Source organism: Myotis daubentonii, chromosome 16, assembly GCF_963259705.1.
Source record: "Myotis daubentonii chromosome 16, mMyoDau2.1, whole genome shotgun sequence".
In the NCBI taxonomy this organism is placed as follows: domain Eukaryota; kingdom Metazoa; phylum Chordata; class Mammalia; order Chiroptera; family Vespertilionidae; genus Myotis; species Myotis daubentonii.
Window position 1 is genome coordinate 19,650,866 of NC_081855.1, and position 25,265 is coordinate 19,676,130.

The window sequence follows — 25,265 nt, forward strand, 5'->3', positions numbered from 1 at the left end:
GGAATGTTATAATGGAGGCAGGGTGGGAATGTTATAATGGAGGCAGGGTGGAAATGTTATAATGGAGGCAGGGTGGGAATGTTATAATGGAGGCAGGGTGGAAATGTTATAATGGAGGCAGGGTGGGAATGTTATAATGGAGGCAGGGTGGGAATGTTATAATGGAGGCAGGGTGGGAATGTTATAATGGAGGCAGGGTGGGAATGTTATAATGGAGGCAGGGTGGAAATGTTATAATGGAGGCAGGGTGGGAATGTTATAATGGAGGCAGGGTGGGAATGTTATAATGGAGGCAGGGTGGGAATGTTATAATGGAGGCAGGTTGGGAATGTTATAATGCAGGCAGGGTGGGAATGTTATAATGGAGGCAGGTTGGGAATGTTATAATGCAGGCAGGGTGGGAACGTTATAATGGAGGCAGGGTGGGAATGTTATAATGGAGGCAGGTTGGGAATGTTATAATGCAGGCAGGGTGGGAATGTTATAATGGAGGCAGGGTGGGAATGTTATAATGGAGGCAGGGTGGGAATGTTATAATGGAGGCAGGGTGGGAATGTTATAATGGAGGCAGGGTGGGAATGTTATAATGGAGGCAGGGTGGGAATGTTATAATGGCGGCAGGGTGGTTGCAAGCCCAGACCCAGAAGCCTGGCTGCTATGTGATCTCTGGCACATTCCTCACCGTCTCTGTGACAGAGAGCATGATAATAATACCTACCCCCTGGCTTGTGTGAGAATTAGGTGACAACATACTTAAGAATGTGACAGTCACACAGTCCATGCCATGTGTTACTTTAAAAACCAGAGAGAGGTATATGCAGGGCCCACAAGAGCACAGAGAGTTGAATAGTTTGCAGAGGGTGCTGGGGTGGGTAGCCTGAATGGAGAGGAATAGTGGGTGACGTTCATTTCTGGACAGAACCCTAGCCCGGGCTAAGTGGTGGAGGTGGCTCACAGGGCACAGTAGGCCTTTCAAGGAGCAGGAGTCAAGAGGCTAGGTTGCTATTTCAAGCACCCCTATGGGTAGAGTCTGACTGAGTGCGAGCACCCCTAGGGGTAGAGTCAGACTGAGTGTGAGCACCCCTGAGGATAGAGTCAGACTGAGTGTGCGCACCCCTGTGGGTAGAGTCTGGCTTAGTGTGAACACCCCTAAGGGTAGAGTCTGGCTTAGTGTGAGCACCCCTGCAGGTAGTGGTCTGACAGGGGAATGAGTTCAGTCTGGGGCTGTCTGCAGCTCCGGAGGAGGCACTGGCCCTGAGGCATGAGCGGCATGGAGCTTTGCTGAGCAGTGGGGACAGAGGACTGAGGCGTCCTCAGAAGAGTGATGAACGACTCTCTGCTCCTTCCCCAGCTGCCTTCATGCTGTCCTGGCCTCTCTGACCTCCCCCTGGAAGATTTCCCCTCCCGGCCAGGACCCTCAGAAAGTCCTTGAATGTGCAACTTTTTATAGACCACATTCATCCTGCCGGGGCAATCAGCCCTCGACCAAAACGGTGCCCAGGCATGAATCATAGTGTCCAGAGTGCGACGAAAACGCAGCGAGTCAGCAGTTACGGGGTGGGGCCTCAGGGTTTTCATTCACAAAGATATTTTTCAATTTTATTAAAATCAATAAGAGTTTTATTACAGTGTAAATGGAATGAGGGCCCCTTGCTTTCTAGGATGAAAACCATGCTGCCTTAGCAGGTGGCATGAGGACCCCCTACCGGAAGAGACCCTCTCTGGCAAGTAATGCTTCACACCCAGGAGGGGCTGGCCCCTCGGGCCTGAAAAGAAAGACCCAAGGCCAGAGAACCATGTCCACCACGAAATTCCCAGCCAAGTGCCACGCCCTGTCCTGCGTGACCTCTCCTGATGTTCCCGCCATCTTTAGTAACCTATACACTTCATGACATCATTGGTGGGTGCAATTTTTTGTGGAAACCAAGGACAGAGTCAACTTCAGCATTAAGATTAGCTCAGAACTGAGATTGTCCTTCTGTGGGAATAAACAACACAGATAAAAAGTGTGTATGGGCCCAGCCAGCGTGGCTCCATGGTTGAGTGTTGACCTATGAACTAGGAGGTCATGGTTTGATTCCCAGTCGGGCATATGCCCAGGTTGTAAGCTCAGTCTCCAGTGTGGGGCATGCAGGAGGCAGCCTATCAATGAGTCTCTCTCATCATTGATGTTTCTATCTCTCACATCCTCTCCCTTCCTCTCTGAAATCAATAAAAAATGTATATTTTTAAGTGTGTATGGGAGCCCTTTGTAAACTGTAAAGTGCTATCCACCTGCTGTGGCTATTCCTTCATCCTTATTGCTATTCATGACCAGGGGCACTCAGGCCCTATAAATGGAATCTTGGAGAAAGGGATACAGGGCTACAAGCTTAGGGTTGATGGTGGAGTCCCAAAGGCAGTCCCCACAGAAACCAGGACAGAGGGGGCAATTAATAAATGCACAAGGCATGGAGGAGAGAAGAAGTAAGAGGAATCCAGCTACACACACACAGACACACACACACACACACACACACGCACGCACGCACGCATGCAAGCGCACACGCACAGCTCTGGGAATGGTGGGCGGGGGGGGGGGAGTGTCTATTGGGGTAGCGTCCAGGGGTCTGGGTAGCTTGGCTCTCACAGGTGGCCTGACTCCCAGGGGAGCTGTGGGCAGTAGGCTCCCGGCTCCCTGCACAAGCTCCCAGCACCCATCCCTCCAACTTGAAGGGGCTGGGTTAGGGGCAGAAGCTCTAGGCTGGGCCGTAGAAGCAGCTCTGCTGGTCTGGGGTGGATGGCTCTGGCCCCATGCCTGGGATGCGCTGGCAGCCTGGTCCCCAGGCTCAAGCTGGGCAATTTGGGAGCAACAGTAATAAAGTATCTAGAAGTACAGTCAGGTCTTGCCACTGGGGGCTGGGCCTGCAGAGGTGGCTGCACAAAGGCCTCAAAGCCGCTGGGAGTGCAGAGGCGCTGGGTTCTCCTGGGAAGCTGTAGGCCTGCTGTGCACAACCAGGGGGTAGACACGCTTGTTTCAGAGGGGCCGGCAGGGCCCAGACCCAGGGAACTGGGCACCCAGCTGACCCAGGGACACAGACTCCAGCCAGGGACGGGGCTGTCTTTAGGAAAGACACTGTGATGTGGACCCTGCAAGCCTGGGAGGATAACCCCCAATTTAAAAAATTAAAGCAACAATCAAGGCACTGAAAATTCCAACCCTAACAAAAGTATTTGCATTTTTATATATCTCCTTCCGGCCTTTGTCCACCTTTTTCCTTCATTAAAATGATAACATGTGCATAATTTTGTACTCAGGTGGGGTTTTGTCCACTGAACAACACATGAAAAACATTTCTCATGTCTCCACACACTTTTATAATCAAACTTAATAGCTGCATAAAATGGAAGTGTGGATGCCCATAACTTACCAAATAACTTTCCTATTCCTGGCCATGATGGTCACTTGGAAATTTTTGTTATTGAATCAGGCTGCATTCAACATCTTCAGAGGCAAACTAACAGGGCCAGAGGACATACACGTGTTCAGCTCATTGCACACCGTTCCCTTGAAGAGTGGAGCTAGATTCATTACCTCAGAGAGTAACTGAGTTTGGCCGCACCCAACCCACATCCCATACCCTCACCCCCACCTCGCCACGGTGGCTCGCCCTCAGTGTGCGTTTGGGGGCAATGTTTCTTGCTAGTGTAAGGAGTATCCAGTGGCACCTGGAGACGGCCTTCATTGTGATTGCTCTGATTACCAGCAAGGCTAAGCATTTCCCAGGTGTTTGTTAACACCCCGATCTCCCTCAGGTGAATGGCCTGCTTCGATGTGTCGCCTACTTATCTATTGGGTCGGAATCTTTTTTCTCCTATAAATTTTAACGAAGTCTCTGTGTGGCACAGCTACCAACGCTTCGTGTACTGCAGTTGGTGCAACCTCCTCTTTGCGCCTACCGTTTCCTCATTCCTTGCATTTGTTTAGCGTTGGAGGAGTTGTTCTTTGGTTCTGGCTGTCATCTGTCAGTATCCTCCTCCGCTCTTCTCCATCGCTTCAAAGCCCGGAGTGGTCTTTCTTTGTGAAGATAATAAATATTGCATTTGGCTCTAACTTTTCATTTTTAAACAGATTCTTAGCTCTTTAATCTGTCTGTGGTCTATTTTGGTAGAAGGGGGAGCTCGACATTAAAATTCTTCACTGCTAGCCAATGTCCCAACATCATTCATTTTTAATTATTTTTAATTATTATTTGATAAAGCAGTCTGATGTTGAACAGGTTAGACCTGGTGACTGGCCCTTTCTTTGAAAGAATGTCCTTTGAAATCCCCATCTGTTTGTTTTCCCGGAGTCTGCTGAGGTCAGGAAATACTGTTGGGATTGATCGGAGGCAGGTTATGTTTGAAAAGTAACCCACGGCGCTGAGACACCTGCACAATACCAAGTGCTCACCTTGGAATATACTGTCTCCCCCGGGCCCCGCCGACAGCATTTGCAATTCTCTTTAGAAAGGTCAGGCTTACATTATGGTTACTTGTTTCTGTCATAAATGGATTTTTTATTATATTTTCCAGCGATTGCTAGTGTTCAGGAAGACCATCAGTTTGTTTGTTTGTTTTTAAATATATTTGTATTGACTTCAGAGAGGAAGGTTGAGGGAGAGAGAGATAGAGACATGAGTGATGAGAGAGACTCACTGACCGCTGCCTCCTGCATGCCCTCTACTGGGAATGGAGCCCATAACCCAAGAAATGTGCCCTGATTGGGAATTAAACCGTGACCTCCTGACTCATAGGTCAACGCTCAACCACTGAGCCACACCGGCGGGCAAGACTATCAGGTGTTTTTTATGTATACAGTTTGCATTCATAGTCCTTCTTAAACTCTTTCACTTGTAAATATTTGCTGATTCTTTTGTGTCCACTATCCATACAGAGGTTCTTGTGTTGTCTCTTTTCTCCCCAGTTTATTTGATCTTACTGGCTGCCTTACTGGATTGACTAGGATTCCAAACAAGATCAGCTAGGCTACCTAAATCCTCTCAGGGAACTTGGTTGGGTGTAAATTAACTTGCTCATTCATTGTCAATGAAATGATAAGAGGCATTCATCTTTGTTCCTAATTTTGAACTTACTTCACTACGGCTGCTTTTGGGTTTAAAATAGGCATGCTTTATGCTATTGAAGAAAGTTTTAATCCTTATGTTATAACTTCCTTAAATGGTTGAATGTTATCAAAGTATTTTCAGGGTAACTGTTAAGATGACATTGTGCCTTTTATTTGGGTCTTCATGTGGAATGAATGACAGTTTCCCCTAATGACAGAGCTGGGATTCCAGCCCAGGGCTCCACTCCGACTCCCATGCCGTTAGATCATCAGGAAGGTATTCACGTTTACAGCCTTGAGCGTTGCTCATAGCTGTGTGGTACCAGCAAACAGGCAGATTCCAGGGGCTCTCAGGTAGATTTCTTTCTCCTTCATCACTCAGGGCACCTGAGTTTCAAGGGCAGGGGTGAAAGAGGGAAGCATCGGGGAGAGCAACTCTTAGATCTCAAGTCATCCTTGTAAAGACCAGAGGAGTAACTGGAAGTGATGGAGGTCTCCCTTTGAAAGGAGAGCTTGACACCTGATGACAGTTTCACTGAGACCTACGCACATATCACAAAGGGAAACACCGCATTAGGGTATCCACACCCAGTTCTCTGTCCCACAGCCAGCACGGCAATGCCAGCAGGGTGCGTCCTGGCTCCTTCTAGATCCACTGTCCGCTCCCACGGGCACCCACTGTGCCTCTGCCCCATCACGCTCTCTCCAGGCCTCTTTCCCCTGTGCCGGTGACACTTCCGTTCTGCTCCAATTCGTCAGAACAATTACTGCTTCCCTGGGATCCAAGCTGAAAATGGAGCCCCGCATGGCACTATGACACCCCCTGGCAACTGCCAGTCAGCCCCGCTGTGAGTGGCAGGTCCCAGGAGCCCAGCCAAGTCACTTTCTCACTCCCACCATCCCACGGGCCACAAGTTTCCTACATGGTCCCACAGGCTCTTCACCTGCATCTAATGTCAAAACTGTGAGGCAGGTAGACAGGGGTTCACTTATCACGAACATCCCCACTTTACAGTTGGAAACGGAGGCACAGCAAGGATGAATGAACTGCCTACAACCACACAGCTAGGAAATAGCAGGGCAAAGTTCCAAGTCAACTCGCATGTGATCCCAAACCTGAAGGTCTTTTCACCACATCACACTGTCTTCCTGCGGAATAATTCCTCTTCTTTTGAGCTAGAAGCAGAGAATTCAGTCATCTGCGGCTGGGGGAGTGACGTGTGTGTATGACTTAAGCTTACAGGCCTGTGGAAGATGCAGGAGCTGTGCAGGCTGGTGGGGACAGGGAATCCCTGTGCCGCTGGTTTAATTCTCACTAGCACAGCAAATGAATGCTCCCATCCTCATCCTCTTGGTGACCCAAATGCTGAGCAGAGCAGAGAGTGGGGGGGGTGTAGGAGGCGAGGGAGGGGGGCCCAGGCTGCCATGGGAAAGGGCTTTGGCTCTGCAGGGGGATAGTTTGCCCTGCCCCTGGGGTTCCGGAGCGTCATTGTCCGCAGGCCCCGATTCCTGTGGAACATGAGGAAGCTGACTCTGGGTCCACCCCTACTCCAGGGGCCTAAGAACAGACTCCACAGGAGGTGGGGGGTATGACCTCGCTGTGCCAGCCAGGTGGGAGGGGCTGGAGGTGGGAGGAGAATGCCTGCTGATCTCATTCAGAGTCCTGGGAAGGCACAGCCTTGGGCCATCCTGGGGCCTGTTGAGGGAAGTTTGGGGGAAGTGAACGTGAGGTGGCTGTGAGGAAAGGAAGGAGGGGGCCCTGGAAAATTAAGGAGAAGGGTGTGAACAATAGCACGGAAGGCGGCTGGGGGACCTCGGACATGGAGGGTCACTGTGTGCGGGTTGGAGCAGGAGGGTGGGGACCTGAAGGGGCCGAGTTCACAAAGCAGCCAGGGGCGCTCCCATGCCAAGTAGAGAAGCGACCAGCCCACGGACAGGCCCCAGCAGGTGGTGGGGCAGGGAGAGGAGAACCTGCACTCCTGCCCACCCCCCCCACCCGTGGCGGGCCTCTTCAGATCACCCCACAGCTACTGCTGCAGCTGTGCCTGTGGCTCCCGGTCAGATTTGGCAGATCCCACAGGCAGCCTCCATCCAGGGGTGCGTGCTGTCCAGGGTGATGAGAGGCCCGGGGACCCCAAGGGAGGAGGAAGTACACCTGGAGGTGGTTGAAACAGACAGAAAAGAGCAAGCGAGGCCTCAGCCAGCAAGTGCAGACAGTGCCACAGCCTCCCGCAGTGAATCACTACCAACTACAGACAGATATATCCCATGATTTCTCATGGAAAACCCCCACCATCGGTCTTTGGTGCCCTCTCCCTCTAGCCACCACCCACCTCTCTGCTGCCCTCACAGTAACATGTGTGAAACCTGGCTGCACTCACTCACTGGCTCACCTCCTGCTCACCTCTGCCTCACTGCCTGTCTCCATCCCACCACCCATCCCACCACTGTCTCCATCCCACCACCCATCCCACCACTGTCTCCATCCCACCACCCATCCCACCACTGTCTCCATCCCACCACCCATCCCACCACCGTCTCCATCCCACCACCCATCCCACCACTGAAACTCGCTGTCCTCGCCCCAGGGTCCACCATTACCCATTGTTTACTCTTCTCTCCTCCCCACAGGCCCTGACCTTGGCTTGCCGCAGGCCTGAGCAAGCACAAAGGAAGCTGAATGCCGCCCCTCCCCCCCCCATTACCCCAACTCTGACACCTGATTCACTCTCCTGGAAATCGCTGACCACAGCAGGACACTTTCCTGCCAAACCCTGCTGATGGCTTCCCCTTGTTTGTGCAGCTTCCCCTCCCAAAGATTCTGCTTATCTCGCTTGCCCCGCCTTCGCCCTGTGAAGGGAAGAGCTGTGGCTGCGTAATTTTGAGAGCCTTGCAGGTTTCTGAGCATTCATCCTATTGCAACCGTCCCTGTAATTTAAGTCTCCCCTGTCTAAGCCATCGTGGTCACCAACTGGTCAGAACGGGCCTCCAGGGGGAAGAGGCCTCACAGAGCCGGCAGAGAGGAGGACCCACGGCAGAGCAGCCAATATAGGTCCAGTGGTGCCAGACCCCTCAGGAGCCAGACCCAGGCCCAGAAGAAACTGGAGAGCTGATGCTGTCCCCATTGTGTGGATTTGAAGACTGAGACCCTGAAACAGAGAGGCGTGGCCTCCCGAGGCCATTTGGCATGTCAGTGACGGAGTCAGGGCCAGATCTCATGTTGCCTGGCCCCAGTCCTCTCAGGGCTCCCTCCAAGACTCCATCCTCCCTGGACACACTTGCAAATGAGAACACAGAGGCACAGAAGGCAGAGGGGGGGGGGGGCGGGGAGGGGCACTCCAGGCAAAGACAGTTCTGGACAGAGAAAATTCCTTCCCTCCAGGGAAGAGCCTCAGTCAGACAAGCCCCCAATCTCCTGGTCTCTCCTGCAGCCCCCGTTCCTGCCTAATCCGTGCCTTTAGCCTTTCTAATTAATGACATTCTTTGCAAACATTCTTTGCAAAACAATGTTTAAACACCTCAGGATTAATTTAAGCAAATATTTAATTGCCCTGTAATTAATCATCCGAGCTTAATGAATTGGACCTCCATCTCTGGGAGTTGGGTTTATCCCAATGACTTCTGAAAATAAATATGTGATGAGGCCTTTGCAACCAGACTTTCTGCTTCCATTTGGAGTCCTTTGGGGTTCCCCTGCTCCCTGTGCCCAGCCAGCAGCCTCAACTCAGCTCTCCGTGGCGGAGCGGGCCCAGCGGGTGGGCCAAAGGGCAGCCCTGGGGACCACCTCACTCCAGGATGGGAAGGCTGAATAAGCCGGACAGCTGCAACATGGTCCCACCGCCCTAACGGTGGGCCTTTGGGCAAGCGACGTCCTCTCTGCAAGCCTCAACATCTCCACCCGTGAAATGGGAGAGTCCCCATGCTCCTGCCATGCTCCTTGCGCTCTGAATAGATTCAAAAGAGATCTCGTAAAGGGGGGAGGACACGGTGTCCTCTGGTACTTGAACTGCCTTTGCACTGTCCTCAGAGACCCCCAAGCATTGAGCTCAGCGGGCAGCTTGAGAGGTGACTCAGCCCGGAAGGCTCAGTCCACTGCCTGCGGCAAAGCATTGCAGCGATGGCCCACCATCGAGAGCACCCAGGGAGCTGAAGGTAGACCCCTGCCTGTGCTGGGAGCTGGAAAATCCCCAGTGGAACTGGCAGGAGCCTCAGAGCCCCAGCAGTGAGGGCCCCAACCCTCAGCCCCACCCTTCTCCTGACTGGGGCTGCCGAGGATGCTTCCCCAGAAACCAGGCCAGGTGAAGTCCCCAAGGATAGACATCTAATACTAGCTAACGGTGCGTGAGCCCTGCTGCTGTGCCAGCCCTGGGATGACTTCACACATGGCCACTCTTTAAGTCCTTATAAGCCCTGTGGTTGGTAGGGCCAGGCTAGATCATTCATCTTTCTCCACTTGTCTTATTAAAAAAAAAAAAATCAGGGAGGTTAAGTAACTTGTCAAAGTCTCAGAACAGCCCTGGCCGGTTTGGCTCAGTGGATGGAGCGTCGGCCTGCAGACTGAAGGTTTGATTCCGGTCAAGGGCATGTACCTGGGTTTCGGGCACATCCCCAGTAGAAGGTGTGCAGGAGGCAGCTGATCGATGTTTCTCTCTCATCGATGTTTCTGGCTCTCTGTCCCTCTCCCTTCCTCTCTGTAAAAAATAAATAAAATATATTTAAAAAAAAAACAAAAAACAAAGTCTCAGAACAAGTAAGAAATGAAGTCAACATCTGGCTGCAGGGATGTGTTCGAAACCAGCGGTCGCCAACCAGTGGTTCACAAACCATATGAGGTGTGAGGTCCGAAAGGTTGGCGGCCGCTGTTCTAAACCCTGTGTTATCCTGTCTCCTGGGAGAGATAGTGCTCTCGTAGGGCCAGAGGTAAGCCATCGGCCGGCGACATGTGCAGACAGCAGACAGGCAGCATGATGCCCCTTGCACAGGTCCCCTGGCGCTGACCATGGGAAGAGGAGCCAGCCTCTCCCAGGAGATTGGTGGGGCCACCCGAGGGCGAGTCAGAGAGCTGCCCTGACTCATTGGCCAGGAGCAGGCTACATTCTCATCTGTCTGTAGGCCAAGGGGAACATCAGAGGTCAGGTTCCTAGCTCCCCAGGGCTGCCTTCCTCGGCCCAGAGGGCACACGGCTCTCTGTAGTGACATCTGTTAGGAGGGAATTAGCCCCAGACAGGCACAACCTCTGACCCAACATCCCAGCCTTCAGCTACCCATCGGCAGAGGATTGATTAACTCCAGCCTGACTTGGGAGCTGCTGGGCCAAATGCTTTCCCCGGAGTTATTTATGCCACCCCATTAGCTCCAGGAAAGGCAGGATTCATAGAGCCATCCTGGCCTAAGAACTCAGTGAAATTAATATACCTGTGACTGAAATGCACGTGAAGCCCGAGCCTCCTCCACTTAATTGGGAAGGAAGAGACATTCCAGGCTCCTGGTTAAAGAGGAGAGGCGATGGTGAGGTGACAAGGTCTAACACAGGGGGAGCAGAGGGGTTCTTGAAACAGAGGATCCCTCGCCGGTGGATGTGCAAGCCAAGGAGCCCTGCCTTGCTCTTATCCACACTGTCGATTCTCTTTTCATCAGCCACGTGCATTTTGCAGAATTAATGCGATGAAGGGTCCTCTCAATAAAGAGAAACTCAAAGGTAGCCAAAGGTGGCCCAGCATGGACTGGCACTTTCCAACGCCTGGGCTTCGTGGCAGAGGTCCCCTATTCTGACTGCCCGGTCATGATCCTGTCTTTTTTTTTTCCTAAAGGAGAGGGTTTCAAGTGCTCCATGGACCTCATACAGACCAGATCCTGGAAAAATTCTAATCTTTATACTAGGGGTAGGCAAACTATGGCCCGCAGACCAAATTTGGCCCACTGCCCGTCTTTGTATATAAAGTTTTATTGAAACAGTCAGACCCATTCATTTACATTTGGCCGTGGTGTCTTGAGGAGTACCAAGTATAGGGGCAAAGACGAATAATTGTGAGAGATTGCACGGGCTGCAAACATTTACAGAACACATTGCCTGCCCCACTGTAAAACACGAGAACTGCAAAGCTCAAGTCCCTTCAAGGACTTTATGCCATGAAGGGAGAAGGTGGGGGAAGTGTCCTGCATGATTGCTGGGCTGATCTTTGTTCTTTCTACCCTGGCCATTTAGATAAGCCAGACCTCTCTCCGAGCCTCAGTTTCCCCACCTGAAAGGGGAAACGAGTGGATTCTGTGCTGTTACTGGTTCCGAGCCACTGTGCTGGCGTTTAAGCAGTTCTTTATCCTGTCGGAGGCTCTGTGACCCCTGAGCTCTGTGGTCTCAAAGAGACCTTGTAATTACTCTGGTGAACCCAGAGAAAGGAGGCCATGAGAATTATTTGGGCAACCAAGCTCAGGCAGGCTGAATTATTTCCCTGAGGTGGTGCCCTTCGGCATGGAATTTATCACTGGAAATGAAGGCCATGTGTGGCCAGCAACAAAACATCTGAATGAAAAATGAAAAACAAAGGCACTGCCTTGTCTCGTCCATGCCTAACATCCAGGAGTTTCTAAATGAGCAAATGCTGATCACCACTCCTTTGGAGAGAGGCTCGTGGGGCCAGGGGAGCGCAGGACTGGGACTGGGGAGGTGCGGCTCTCTGAGGCTCTGCCACTATTAGCCAGGTTGCCGTGGTCAAGTCATTAGCCGCTTGAGTTTCCATTTTCTCAACTTCAAAGGGGACAATAAGATCTTCCACCTGGGATCATTGGAAGGCCTAAATGAGGTGATGGGTAAAAAATATCACATATAGCACAGAACATGTTCTCCAAAATATTATTAGCTCACCTTCACCTTTGCACAGAAATTCTTCATTTGCATAGTTTTCACATAGACTAATTCCTTGGGTAGATAAGAAATGAGCGCCCAGAAAATTTCCCTTCACTAAGCACCTACTCTGTGCCAGGTGGCCTCCAGTCTTACCCACAGGAAGGTATAAATACTGCATTGAAAATCACCTTTGCAATCCTCACAGGTCTTTTTTTAGAAGTCATGATGACAAAAGAGGGGAGAGGAACCACCGCAAGGGCATTCTACACCTCGCACTTCCCTCTCTGCTGCTCCAAGGACAAGATTTCTAATACTAGCTGGCTCCGCTGCAATACAACACGAAGCAGTAGCAGCCACGCATTGCCTGCCTTGAGTACCAGGCCCTGTGCCGGACGGTGTACAGACTTCCCTCCGGCTCTCTGCAGTGGGAGTCAGCGATCCCAGTGTGATTTCCAGAGTCAGAACCAGTGGAAATCTGCTTCGGTCTCACACGTCGTTGGATCTTGTATTTCCAAAGGCCCCACCGGGTGGGACTATTATATCATGTTGACAATATAAATTAGACTGATTAGGGGCTGACAACATCGTTAGGAATGATATACAATTTAGTAGCAGACATTATTGCCTGTTAAATTTTATACATGACAGACTGCTTTCTATCTCTGCCCAGTGACACGTTGGCACCAACCCAAATCACAGGAAATGCTGCAGTGTGAACCACAAGACAGTCACTGACTGCCCCAGGAGGCCTCTCGCCCCTCCAGCCCTGCTGATAGGCTGGCCTTTGGTAAGCCTGTGAGGTAGAAGAAGCTTGTGCTTCTCCTGGGAATCCAGGGAGCTCACCCCGCTCCCAGCTCCCTGTAGAGAAGCCATTGTCACATGGGAAAGAGCACTCAACTTTGCACTAAAAGGCTGGCCTTTTAGTCTGACTTGCCTCTTGACCACAGTCACTTCTTCCTAAGCCTCAGTTTTCTCACATAAAAATGAGAATTAACATTATCTGACCTATCTGAATCATGGGGGTTTTCTGCAGATTGAATGAGCCAGTGGATATGAAAGTCAGTTCTTGTATCAGTCAGTTCTTGCTGCATAACAAGCAACCAAAATCTCAGTGTCATAGAACAGTAAGCATTTATTTCATTCACCTATCTGTAGGTCAGCTAAGGTTGTCTGAACAAGGCTGGGCTGGGCTGAGCAGTTCTGCTTTAGATAGAATTGGTTCCTTGCTACCAAGTTGGGCTCTGGTCCATTTCTTGTATGTTTATTCTAGAGCCCAGGATGAAGAGGAAGTGTCTACCTGGAGATGCTCTTCTCGTGGCAATGGCAGAGGTACAAGAGGGCGAGCCCAGCTGCACCAGCACATTCCCGTGCTTGCATCTACTCTGTTACTATTCCCAACTGAGTCGCATGGCTGAGCCAACACTAAGGAGTAAGGCAATAACCTTCCATGAAGGTGAAGAGAGGGAGTGGACAGCTTTAAACAGTAACCTGGTCTACCACACACATGTGCTAGACCAAGTGAGAAAGTTCTCTTTCTTGTTATTTCCTCAACCTCACTGAGGACCAAGAAGCTGAACATTTTAATCTCTTGCTTTGGCATCCCAGCAACCGGATTGGCTATATTTAACCAATCCACCCCACCGCTAACCCGATGGATTAATCGACTATTTGGTCATATCCAATGGAACCTATTTCCAAAGATGCACTCACTATGTCTTCTAGTCCTGTCTGTAGTCAGCTCCAGCCCTTGCAAAAGGTAGGGTACCAGAGGAGAGCTTTCTTTCTTACTTCTAATTGTTCTAGCTCAACTTCCTCAGACAGGGTGCTACATGACAACTACCAACCATCTTTACACAGACTTTTGCAGGTAACCAAATGCATCCATAAATGTAATCCAATATGCCATCTCTAAGTAGCCCTTAACCATGCCCATTTTACAGATAAGAAAACTGAAGCTCAAAGAGCCTCAGGTAGCATGCCCTAGGTCTCACCAACAAGGAGTGGGAAACCCGGAATTTGACTCCAGAGCTCAGGATCATTCCCTTCCCAACCCTGTGGACAGGTTTCCGCTGACCATGCCCTTGCTCTGCCTGACTCCACAGCACTCCTCTAATGTAATGTCAGCCCCATAAGAGCCTATCTACCACATCCACAATGGTTTAATTTCTGCTGTTATGTGAACAGAAATTATTCACTGAAATTTAATTTGGTAAATTCGGTCTTCATAAGCAGTTAATTCAATGATGACATGGCCCAGCCAGACAGCAGTTACTCCAGCTACTTCCATGCATCCAGCCCCTCAGATAACAAAGAACGTGGCAGCATCCCAGGCTGTTTTAAATTCACATTCCTTCATTAATATGTCAAAGAAAGTCATTACGTGACTAAAGAAAATGCTTCCTGTCTAGAAAAATAAAACCCAATCTTGTGCGGTGGATTAGCATTTTTTCTGTCGAGTATTAAATGGGGAATTTTTAAGAAGCATGATTTCTGAATTATGTGGTCTGATAAGTATTGAACCACATTGGCTGATAATAACTATTTATCTAGCCCAGGGCGATGCTGTTATATCCAATGGGTCAGGAAAGAGGGTGAAGGGACATTGGGGTGAGTTTCTCAGGTCAACATGGATCAGAAATTGGTGAACTTCCTGCAGTTGACCTGTGTGTGTGTGTGTGTGTGTGTGTGTGTGAGAGAGAGAGAGAGAGAGAGAGAGAGAGAGAGAGAGAGATTCAACATAGACCTGTTAACTAGGTCAAGTCAGTGGAGCGATGAGCTTTCAGGAGCAGGGACAATGTCTTACTCATCGTGCTGAGAACCCACATTCGACCAGAGCTTTGAGCCTGAGTGTCACAACGCTAGCAAAGGAGCAGAGCCCCACAGTGGAAAAGGCAGTTAAGTATTGAGATGTGGGCTCCATCTGGATTGCTGACTTGTCCCTTGCTTTATCTTCAGCTCCTGGACCATTGCCTGGCACAGAGATGGCACTCAATAAATACTTATCGGATCTTGTCTGAACCTGCATTGAATGTGGAAGGTAAAGAGTCTCTAGGACAAAGACACTGGGTGCTGTCTTGGGGAGGAGGCCAGGAGAGAGGAGCAGCTCTGAGATGATACACGCGGTGGCAAAGTTGATGGTTTTCTGAAGAAGAGAAGGCTCAGGGTCAAGATCACTGCCTTGAATCCATAAGTGGCCACCAGGAGGCAGGAGTGGACCTAAACGGGGTCACTTTGGGGCAGTGGAAGCTATTGCTGCTAGGCAACTTTTAAGGGGGAAAGGGAAATAAATAATTAAGGTACCTGTCAAAGAAGGGATGAATTAGTGAGTGCATGTCTCAGGGGAGGTCTGACTTTGGGAAGAATGTTGGAGAGGGAAGGGTGACATCAGACAGAAGGTTGAAGTAGGTGACCTTTGAAGTCCTGTGATGACTCAGAGTCCATATTTGATCTATTTGCTACTGCTGGTACACAGGAAGCTGGATCAGGTCCCCTGGATTAAGGAGAGATGTTGAATTTGACCTTGAAGATTCTGAGATGGTGGTAACTATAATCAGAACAATCAAGATGAGGCCATGTGTACTGCTTGGTAGAGTAACGTGTCTCAGGCACTTGGGGGTTACAGGTCAAGGCTACTGCAGCCTGGAGACCCCTGGAGAAGTGCAGGGAGGCCAGAGCCATCAGGGAGACGTCCTGGAAGTGGTTGGTGGAGGATTCAGGAAGCACTGGGGAGGTGAGACCCAAGGACCAGTAACTGAGCAGGTGGTGTGGAACTGGAAGATAGGGACTCGGACCAGCAGAGAACAGGCATCGTGCAGGCCAGGAGGAGAGAAGACCTGAGTAAGCAAGTCCTCAGGAAGGGGTGCAGCCTCTCTCAGGGTAAAAACTGGGATCGCGGATGGGAGAGCATCATGTAGGCCCCAGGATAAAGCGCACCTGGCTGGTTGCATGATGAAGACATGCCAGCGACAGTTATATTTTAGCAATGAGGCCGCTGTAGATTCTGACAGAGGAACAAGGTGGGATGGAGGTTTCAGATGTAGACAGTCCTGGTCTGAAGGCCTGACTCCATCACATCCTGGATGTGTGGTCTCAGACAAGTGGTTGAACTTCTGAGTCTTAGTTTCCTTGGCTACAAAATAGGCTAAAAGAATCTCTCCAGCCCTCCGAAGGCTGGCTTGAGATGATATGGAGTCACAGAAGTCAGCGTGATTCATAACTCCCCAGTGCCCTGCACTTACAGGGCAGCCGCTAAGGGCATGTTTGCCGAATCTCCAAATTGGAGGGTGACAGGGGCTGCCTTCAGAGGCCTGGGCTCTGAGTCAAGCCTTGAACTCATCAGCAAACTGGGGAAAATTTTGTGCTTCAATTTAGGGCTTGGTCTGATGGGCCTAACCATGGTCCCACGTGTGTGTGACTGTGCTGAGGACACATTCGTGCTCGGATGTCAACTCTCCTCGGCTCTTCAAGGCGGCGTCAGACCAGTGCTGACAAGTGGTGGCCTGCCGCCTGTCCACAGCTCGCTGGCAAGCCCTGCCCCACGGCCGCCACCTCCCCCGGCCCTTGTCCTCAGCCTTCCTTAGTATTTCGTGGTGAAGTCACGATTCTAAGTGAACACCACGTTTGTGGCTCCTCCAGGTCTGGATCTGACCTTTCAGCCCTGGCCATCCCTGCACTCCAGATTGATAGTGTCAGTGGTTACGTGATATCGCCATGCAGATGAGGGTCAAACAAAATATCAGCCAAGGGGGCTCCTGGATGCCCCTCTTCTCCACACCTGCTCTGCCTCCAGTCACTTCCACAATTGCCATCCCCCCGCCCCCCGAGACCCAGCTGTGATGCTGCTCTCCTTCCCTCCCCCCACCTCCAATCCCTCCGAACACCCTGCCATCCAAACATGTCCCCAACCTGTCCCCTTTTCATCAACTCCGCCCTTGCCACCCCAGTGCGCACCAGCACCCTCTCGGCTGGCAATGGGGCAGCTTCCTGACTCCCCGTCCTGCTTCCTCTTTGGGCTTTGTCACACCTAGTCCCCATGCGGTAGCCAGAGGGATCATGCTACAGCATAAATCAAGGCATGTTTGTCTTCTTAAAACCCTCCAGCGGCTTCTCGTGTACGCAGAATAAAAACAGAACTCCCGGGTGGAAGCCAGATTGCACTGGGTCTCGGTGTGAATAGCATGAAGGCAAAGATATAGAAACACTTGCAAGAAGCAGGGGGTGGGGGTGCCCTTGGTACTTTAGAAGGGAGGGGTGGAAGCTAAAGGCCGGAGGGAAGAATGGAGGGAGGGACACAATGTTTAAGTAACTGATGACTCCTGCTCTTCCCTGTGCTTGATGGCATTTCTGCCCCAGATAAACCGATTTTTGTCAACTCAAAAATAAAGAAGAAAACAGACCCTCCTTGCTAAAGCCTGCAGCACCTCCCAAGAGCTGGCTTTGCCGCGCTCCGGCCCATCCTGTGACATCCCTGCTCACTGACGCCGCACCAGAGCTCACAGGGTTCGGGCTGCCTGTGAATCTCACGAGAGCTTGTCCACACCCAGATTCCGGGTCCCCCTCCTCCTTCTCCTCCCCCATGCCCTCGTCTGTGCCCGTGCTGCCTGAACATTCTATTATGTGCACGGAGTAAGGTAGGCATCTGCAGTGAGGCAAGGGCAGGCATGGTGGCCCAGAGCTGGGGGGCGGGGGGGGGGTGCTGACACATGGGGACTGGCCCCCACAGGGTGTCAGAACCCTAACAGGGTGAGGAGGGTATCCACATGGGAGGGAGGGAGACAACATGGGATGTCACTACCCAAGTAGGGTGAGGGAGGATGCCACCTGGAGGGGCATCCTTGCACGAGGTGACAGAACCAGGCTGGCTGCGAAGGACATCATGCGAGGGAAGGGCGTTCACTGCGGAGGCGTCCTGGTGTCGGGAGCCTGAGCCCAAGCAAGGCGAGAAGGGCAGCCCCCTAGACAATGGCTGGCATGGGGTGTCAGAACCCAAATGGGCAGATGACATCTATACAGGGGTAGGGCAGCGCTTGAAATGAGAACTCAGAGCCCAAGCAAGATAAGCGGGTCCCATTGCAGGGGTGGGGGTGGGAGTAGAAGATGACAGCCAAGAGGGAAGATTGGTCACATTCAGGAGGATTAATCAAGTAAACATTAAGAACAATAAAAGCCGAATGTTGTTGGTTCAATTGTGTCCCTTCAAAATTCGTATATTGAAGTCCTAACCCCCAGTACCTCAGAATGTGACCTCATTTGGAAAGAGGGGGTGCTGATGTAATTAGTTAAGATGAGGTTGTACCGGCTTAGGGTGGGCCCTAAGTCTATATGATTGGTGTTCTTGCAAGCAGGGCAAGTTTGAGCACAGACACGTACATAAGGAGAGCATGAGGCAGAGATCAGGGAAGTGCGTTTACAAGACAAGGACGTGAAGATCACAGAGAACCACCCGAAGTGGGAGCGAGACGTGGAACAGAATCAAGGCCAACGGAGGGTGCCAACCCAGGGGTCATCAGTAACTTGACCTTGGGCTCCCAGCCTCTACAACTGGGAGGCAATACTTTTCTGCTGTTTAAGCCCCCCAGTTTGTGGTACTCTGCTACAATAGCCCTAGGAAACTAATACACCATGTTTGTCATTATTGGGGAAGGGAGTATGAACACTGAAAGGGAGAAAGCTAGAATGAACCTCATGATGTTGAATTTGAATTAGATGTATCCATGTGAACTCCTGGTTTCCAATATTTACAGATAAATATAGAAAAATAAAAATGTAATGTGTGTATGTAAGTGTGTGTATATGTAATATATAATTATATATAATTATAAAAATGTATAATTTGTAATAATATGTGTATTTATACACACGTATAAATATAAAATATGTAATAATATAAAATATGTAATACTAGAGGCTTGGTGCATGAATTCGTGCACCAGTGGGGTCCCTCGCCCTGGCCTGTGGGATCTGGCTGAAACTGGCTCTCCAACATCCTCTGAAGGGTCCCTGATTGCAAGAGGGTGCAGTCCAGGCCGAGGGACCCCACTGGTGCACGATCAGGGCCTGGGAGGGACGCAAGAGGTTGGCCGGCTGGGGAGGGCCGGTGGGAGGGCTCCAGGGCATGTCCAGCCCATCTTGCTCAGTCCTGATCTGCCAGACCCCAGCAGCAAGCTAACCTACTGGTCAGAGCATCTGCCCCCTGGTGGTCAGTGCACTTCATAGCGAGTGGCTGAGCAGCCTTAGCATATCATTAGCATATTACGCTTTGATTGGTTGAATGAACTACCAGACACTTAGCATATTAGGCTTTTATTATATAGGATAATATCTTACATATATTTTTTAGCTCTATCCTCTGAAAAGGCCTGAATGCAGTGACACTCTCATAGCAATGAACATATCTGGCACCTAGATCTTGGCTTCTAAGTACCATTTTCCACTAAAATGAAATAAGAAAGGGCTCTTTGGGAAAATGGTTGACTCCAGGCCTGGGGCAGAGAAGGTACAAGATGAACCTAGACCATCTTGCTCCCAAAAGCAAGGAAGTCCTTGAAGGTGATGGAAACATATCAAAAGGACACAAAGGGCTCCCACTGGTCAATAATGAGATAATGTGAGCATCAGATTATCTGCTGGTACCAGAGTAGAACCCATTGAATACAATGGGAAACCATGTGTTCAACTAGGCATCAACACTAATAAAAGAGAAAAATGGTAATTGTCGTACGAGCTACCCTTTTCATTGGCTAATCAGGGCTATATGCAAATTAACTGCCAACTAAGATTGGCAGTTAACTGCCAACAAGATGGCGGTTAATTTGCATATGTAGGCACAATGCAGGGAGGCGAAAGGGAAAGCAGGAAGCAGCCCCCTGCCACTGACAGTGATCAGAAACCCAGCGGGGAGCTAAGAGCTGGGGGGCAGGGCAAAGGCAGCCCTGGGGCCGCCTTTGCCCTGCCCCCCAGCCATGATCGGAGAATCAGGTGCCTTTTCTGCCCTGGCCAGTGATAGCAGGAAGTAGGGGTGGAGCCAGCGATGGGAGCTGGGCACGGTCGAAGCTGGCAGTCCCAGGAGCTAGGGGTCCCTTGCCTGGGCCAAAAGCGAAGCCCACGGTCGCAGGGCCGCTGCAGCTGCGGGTCCCCGCTGCCCGGGCCGGACGCCTAGGCCAGAGGCGTCAGGCCTGGGCAAGGGGCCGATCCTGCGATTGGAGGGTGATGGGGGTCAATGCCTGAGGGCTCCCAGTATGTGAGAGGGGGCAGGCTGGGCTGAGGGACACTCCCCCCCGCACGCACGCACGCACGCACGCACGCACCCAGTGCACGAATTTCGTGCACCGGGCCCCTAGTATAATATAAATTAATGCCGGGAGCCGGTCCATGCTTGCTGTTTCAAGGGACCTGGCATATATGGCATACTGTTCTTGGCACTATGTGTTTTAACCAAGGTCTCTGAGAAAGGTGGTTTCCCCAGGTAGGGATTTTCCCCTGAAGTTAGGGAGGGAATAAAACCCCTCAACTAAGTGCCAGGCGGGTAATTAATCCCTTTAACTACGAACAGTCATGCTTAAACTACATAATCTTTTCTCCCTGGAATGGAGATAAGAAACGCCCTAACCTTTGTAATAGAGATTGATAGGATTGAATCAACTGGTATAAATACAGTTGTAACAAGACAGAAAGACACAGAACTCAGAACACAGAACTAAGAACACAGGGCTTGGAAGACAGGACCAAGAGAGACAGAGCCTAGGCACAGAACCTACACAGAACATTCTCTAGGGACAGAAGAACTTCGCTGGCGAGAGCATGCCGGAGGATCCTGGACAGGGACTGGCCTCGGAGCCTAGAGACAGAGCCTAGTGGGAGAACATGGCAAGGGATCCTGGACTGAACCTGACTACAGAGATTGGCAGGAGAACCTGACTGGAACCTGGTGACTGGACCTGCCTGGAGAACCTGGACAGAACCTGGCTGGAGATCCTAAGCAGAGCCTCTCTGGAGATCAAGACCAGAACTTGGCTGGAGATCCTGGCTAGGCTGCTGATCAACTGAACGCTGTCTCCGTGTCCTTCCTTCTTTGCCGACTCCGTCTACACCTTTGGGGACCCCTGGACCTGCTGGGGCTGGACCCCGGCAAATTAATAAATTGAAGATGTGATGAGGAATAAAATAATTACATACTTTCAAGAGGCCTCGCTGCAAAACACCTGTTTATGACCCAGGGTAACCTTACAGGGGAGAAGCCCGGCGGGCACCATCCTTACGAAGTGATCACAGCGATCGCCTCCAGCAACGGGACCAACGGAAACCGCTCACCCGCAGACAGGATGCGAGGAGACTGCAGAGTCACTGTCGTGCTCCTCCTGCCAACGAAGCGTAACCTGAATTTAATCACGAGGAAGCATCAGGCCCAAAATAACTGCCCTGCGATCTTCGGAAGTGGCCAGGTCTCGAAAGTCAAGGAAAAACCGAGGGACTGAAAGGACATGAAAACAAAACGCAGCCCATGGCTCTGCAATGGGTCGCTTGGCTACAAAACAGATTATTGCAGCCTCTGGAGACATCTGAGCCGGCTCCCAGGAGCAGGTGCACACTGCATCATTGTCAGTCTCCCGCTTTCAGGGTCGCATTGTGCTTGTGTCGGCGAATGCCCTTGTTTACATTAAACATCCATTAAGGTATTGGATGATGATAGGGCACCAGGGCAGCGCTTTATTCTTAAGTGGCTGAAGAAAACAGAACTTTTTGTACTAGACTTTCAACTTTTCTGCAAGTGTGATTGTTGCAAGAAAGAAAGGTTTACCCAAAGCAGATACCTAGACCCCACCCCTAGGAACCTGCTGCAATAGGTCTCGGATGGGCCCACGCAGATTTGCATTTCTAACCACTTCCCAGGAGATGCCGATGCTACTGGTCCGTGGACCACACTGAGCAGCAAGTCTATACACTGACCTTCTTTTTGTTTCTGGAGTCAGCAGCTCATCACCATTGCCAGTCCTTTGCTCCGCCTGGAAGCTTTTCTCTCAGATGTTTCAGAATTGGCTGCTTTGTGTCATTCAGGTCTCAACTCCAATGTCAGGATCTCAGGGGTGACTTCTTTCTAGGGGCTTCTTTTTAGGGGAGAATTTGTTTCCTTGCCCTTTCCAGATTCTAGAAATCTACCCTGTCCACATCCCTTGCCTCGCGGCCCTTCCTCCATCTCAAAAGCAGCAATAATGCATCTCTCTGTGCCTTTCTTATGTAGCCCTAGCTCCTACTCCCAGGGATCCTTGTGCTTACAGTGGGCCCGCCCGGAGATTCAGGATGGTCTCCTTAGCGGATTAAGAACTTTAATTACACCTGAAACCTTAATCCTTCCTTGCTATGTAACCTAATGTATTCCCAAGCCAGAGATTAGTTTGTAGACAGCCTTAGGGGCCATTATTCTGCCCACCAAGCCACCTGAAGGTTTATCACCACCTGAAATTACTACTTGCTGAAATTATCTTTATTACTATGCTTACTTGTACACTTGTTTCTTTAACAAGCTTCTGGATGAAATATCAGGCAGGTCGTAAAGAGTTGGAAGCCACACTTCCTGGCTTCAAATTCTGGCTGTCATGCAGGTGAAGGTGCAATGTTGGGCTGCTTCCCTTCTCTGAGCCTCAGTTTCTTCATCTATAGAACAAGAATAATAAATGTGCCTTCCTTACAGGGTTTCCTTCAGGGTTAAAATATAGAGTGAGTCTTTAGCATACTACCTGATACATAGTATGTACTAAATAAATTTAATCAACATGTATTAGTCTGGCTGCAATTCCTCTTATCATAAAGAAGTGAGGGTAGCGTTGCCTGATTAGGCCCCTGAGGGCTTTTCTATAACCAATGACCTCCATTGTTACTGGAAAGGTTTTCTTTTAAGATACAGCTTTCCATTCCTGGCCTCTTCTGCATCAGTTCCCCACCCCTGACCGCTAAGTCTGTTCTCCTCTCTTTATCCTGAATGCCTGAACTCATTTGGAAGAGTCACAGCCTCTCAGAACATCTGAAGAAAGTTATGTGCTCGCTCCTTGGGAACCTGACCAGGTACACCCACCTCTACACACACACACACACACACACACTTTACAGCCACCTCTACACACACACACTTTACACCCACCTCCACACACACACACACACACACACACACACACTTTACACCCACCTCCACACACACACACACACACACCTCTACACACACACACACACACACCTCTACACACACACACACACACCTCTACACGCACACACACATCTCTACACACACACACACACCTCTACACGCACGCACACACACCCCTACACACACACACCTCTACACACACACACACACACCTCTACACACACACACCTCTACACGCACACACACACACCCCTACACACACATACACACACCCCTACACACACACACACACACACCTACACACACACACACACTTTTGCAAATAATTTCTGGGCATCAAAGATCCACTGAAGCCTTCTCGTGGATCCCAGTTCAGAAACCACTTCTTCCCACCTGTTTTGTCCAACCCAGGCCGCTGCCCCACCCTAACTGGTCTCACTTTCCCAGTGGCCACAGAATTGATGACCTGGGAAACTTAGAGATTGCAGAATCAGAGTTAAACTTCACATCATCCCCATGGGTGCCCAGAGGGGAAAAGGAAAGTGACAGATGCTAACTCAGGCAGCAGAAAGAGAACTACTTGCCAGAGACAAAGAGGTGCAAAGCAAAGGGTGTTAGAAATAGCTATTGTTTCTACCATGTGTAAAAAACTAATAACAATGTTCAGGTGAATTGTAATCTCCATGAAATGAAAATTTTCAGTTGCAGCTTCTGACTTTCAGACTATAACGAGCAGCTTCCTTTTGAGAGGCCCCAGCTCCAAGCCGAGCCCAAGGACTCTGGCCTCTGAACTGGCACCGGTACCCCACCTGGCAATTACAGCACATCCTGGAAGATGACATTTTCATCACATACTACAATAAAGACTCAAGGTTTGGCTCCTCTGTGCTTCAGAAATAATGATGTCTTCATGTTCAAGGGGGGGAAGTGCCTGTTAATCCGACCCAACTTTGAGTCACAGAGTCAACTTCTGAAGAGCACAGTTTTGCACTAATCTGTGAATTATAGAACATGCCCGCACTCTTCATTATAACCAAGTTCTCAACTCTCCAGCAGCCTCCCACTGTCTACCCCTTCCTGCCTTGGGATCTTGGAAAGGCTCGAACTCGGGAATAAGCTTCCAAAATGGGCTAGTCACTGGCCTGCCCTTCAGGGCCGCGGCTTAGCCCTCCCTGCTTTCTCATTTCTGAACAGTGTCTCCAGCAGAAGATTAGGGGATAAGGCATTTTGGGGGATAAAAAGCTTTAACCCCTAAAAATGGAAGTTTCTCAAAAATTTCCCTTTGATTTCCCAAGTTAGCCAGTCCCCTTCTAACTCTCCAACCCCTTTCCAGTCACTCGCCAACAACAATGTCATGCTCCAGCCACAGCATGACTTGTCATTTTTCCCACACATCAAGCTGTGCCTTAGTTCTGGGTTTCATATAAGCTTTTTTTATTGAAATCTCTCTCTCTCTCTCTCTCTCTCTCTCTCTCTCTCTCTCTCTCTCTCTCACACACACACACACACACACACACACACACACACACACACACACACCATTCCTTTGTTTTGCATAACTCCTTTAGGAAGCATACCCTGATTACCCATTGAGTTTCCTTCACCTCTAAAACTCATACCCTCTCCTACTTCAAATCAAATTAATTAGCCCCAAACCCACAACCCACAGTGCCCTGTGCTTCCCTCTATCATGTACAGTACCACTATCAATTGTCATTTTCTTTTTCCGCATCTTCCTCCTCCACTAGATCAGTGGTCGGCAAACTGCGGCTCACGAGCCACATGCGGCTCTTTGGCCCCCTTGCGAGTGGCTCTTCCACAAAATACCACGTGCAGGTGCGCACGTACACTGCGATTGAAACTTCGTGGCCCATGCGCGGAAGTCGGTATTTTGTGGAAGAGCCACACTCAAAGGGCCAAAGAGCCGCATGTGGCTCGAGAGCCGCAGTTTGCCGACCACTGCGATAGTTCTCTTGAAGTCCTGGGCCCTGTTGGCGGAGCTCCCTGCCCCAGTCCAGGTGCAGCGTCTGCCACACAGAAAGGACTGAGCTGCTTGGAAAGGTGTAGGGTCGCTCTGCATCTCCCCCCTGGAATTTCAGGAACTGACGCCTCTGGGTGTGAGTCCGCCAAGATTACACATCATTTGTAAGAAGGTGAAAGAGTGGAAAACAGTAACTAAGGAACTCCATAAAGTGTAA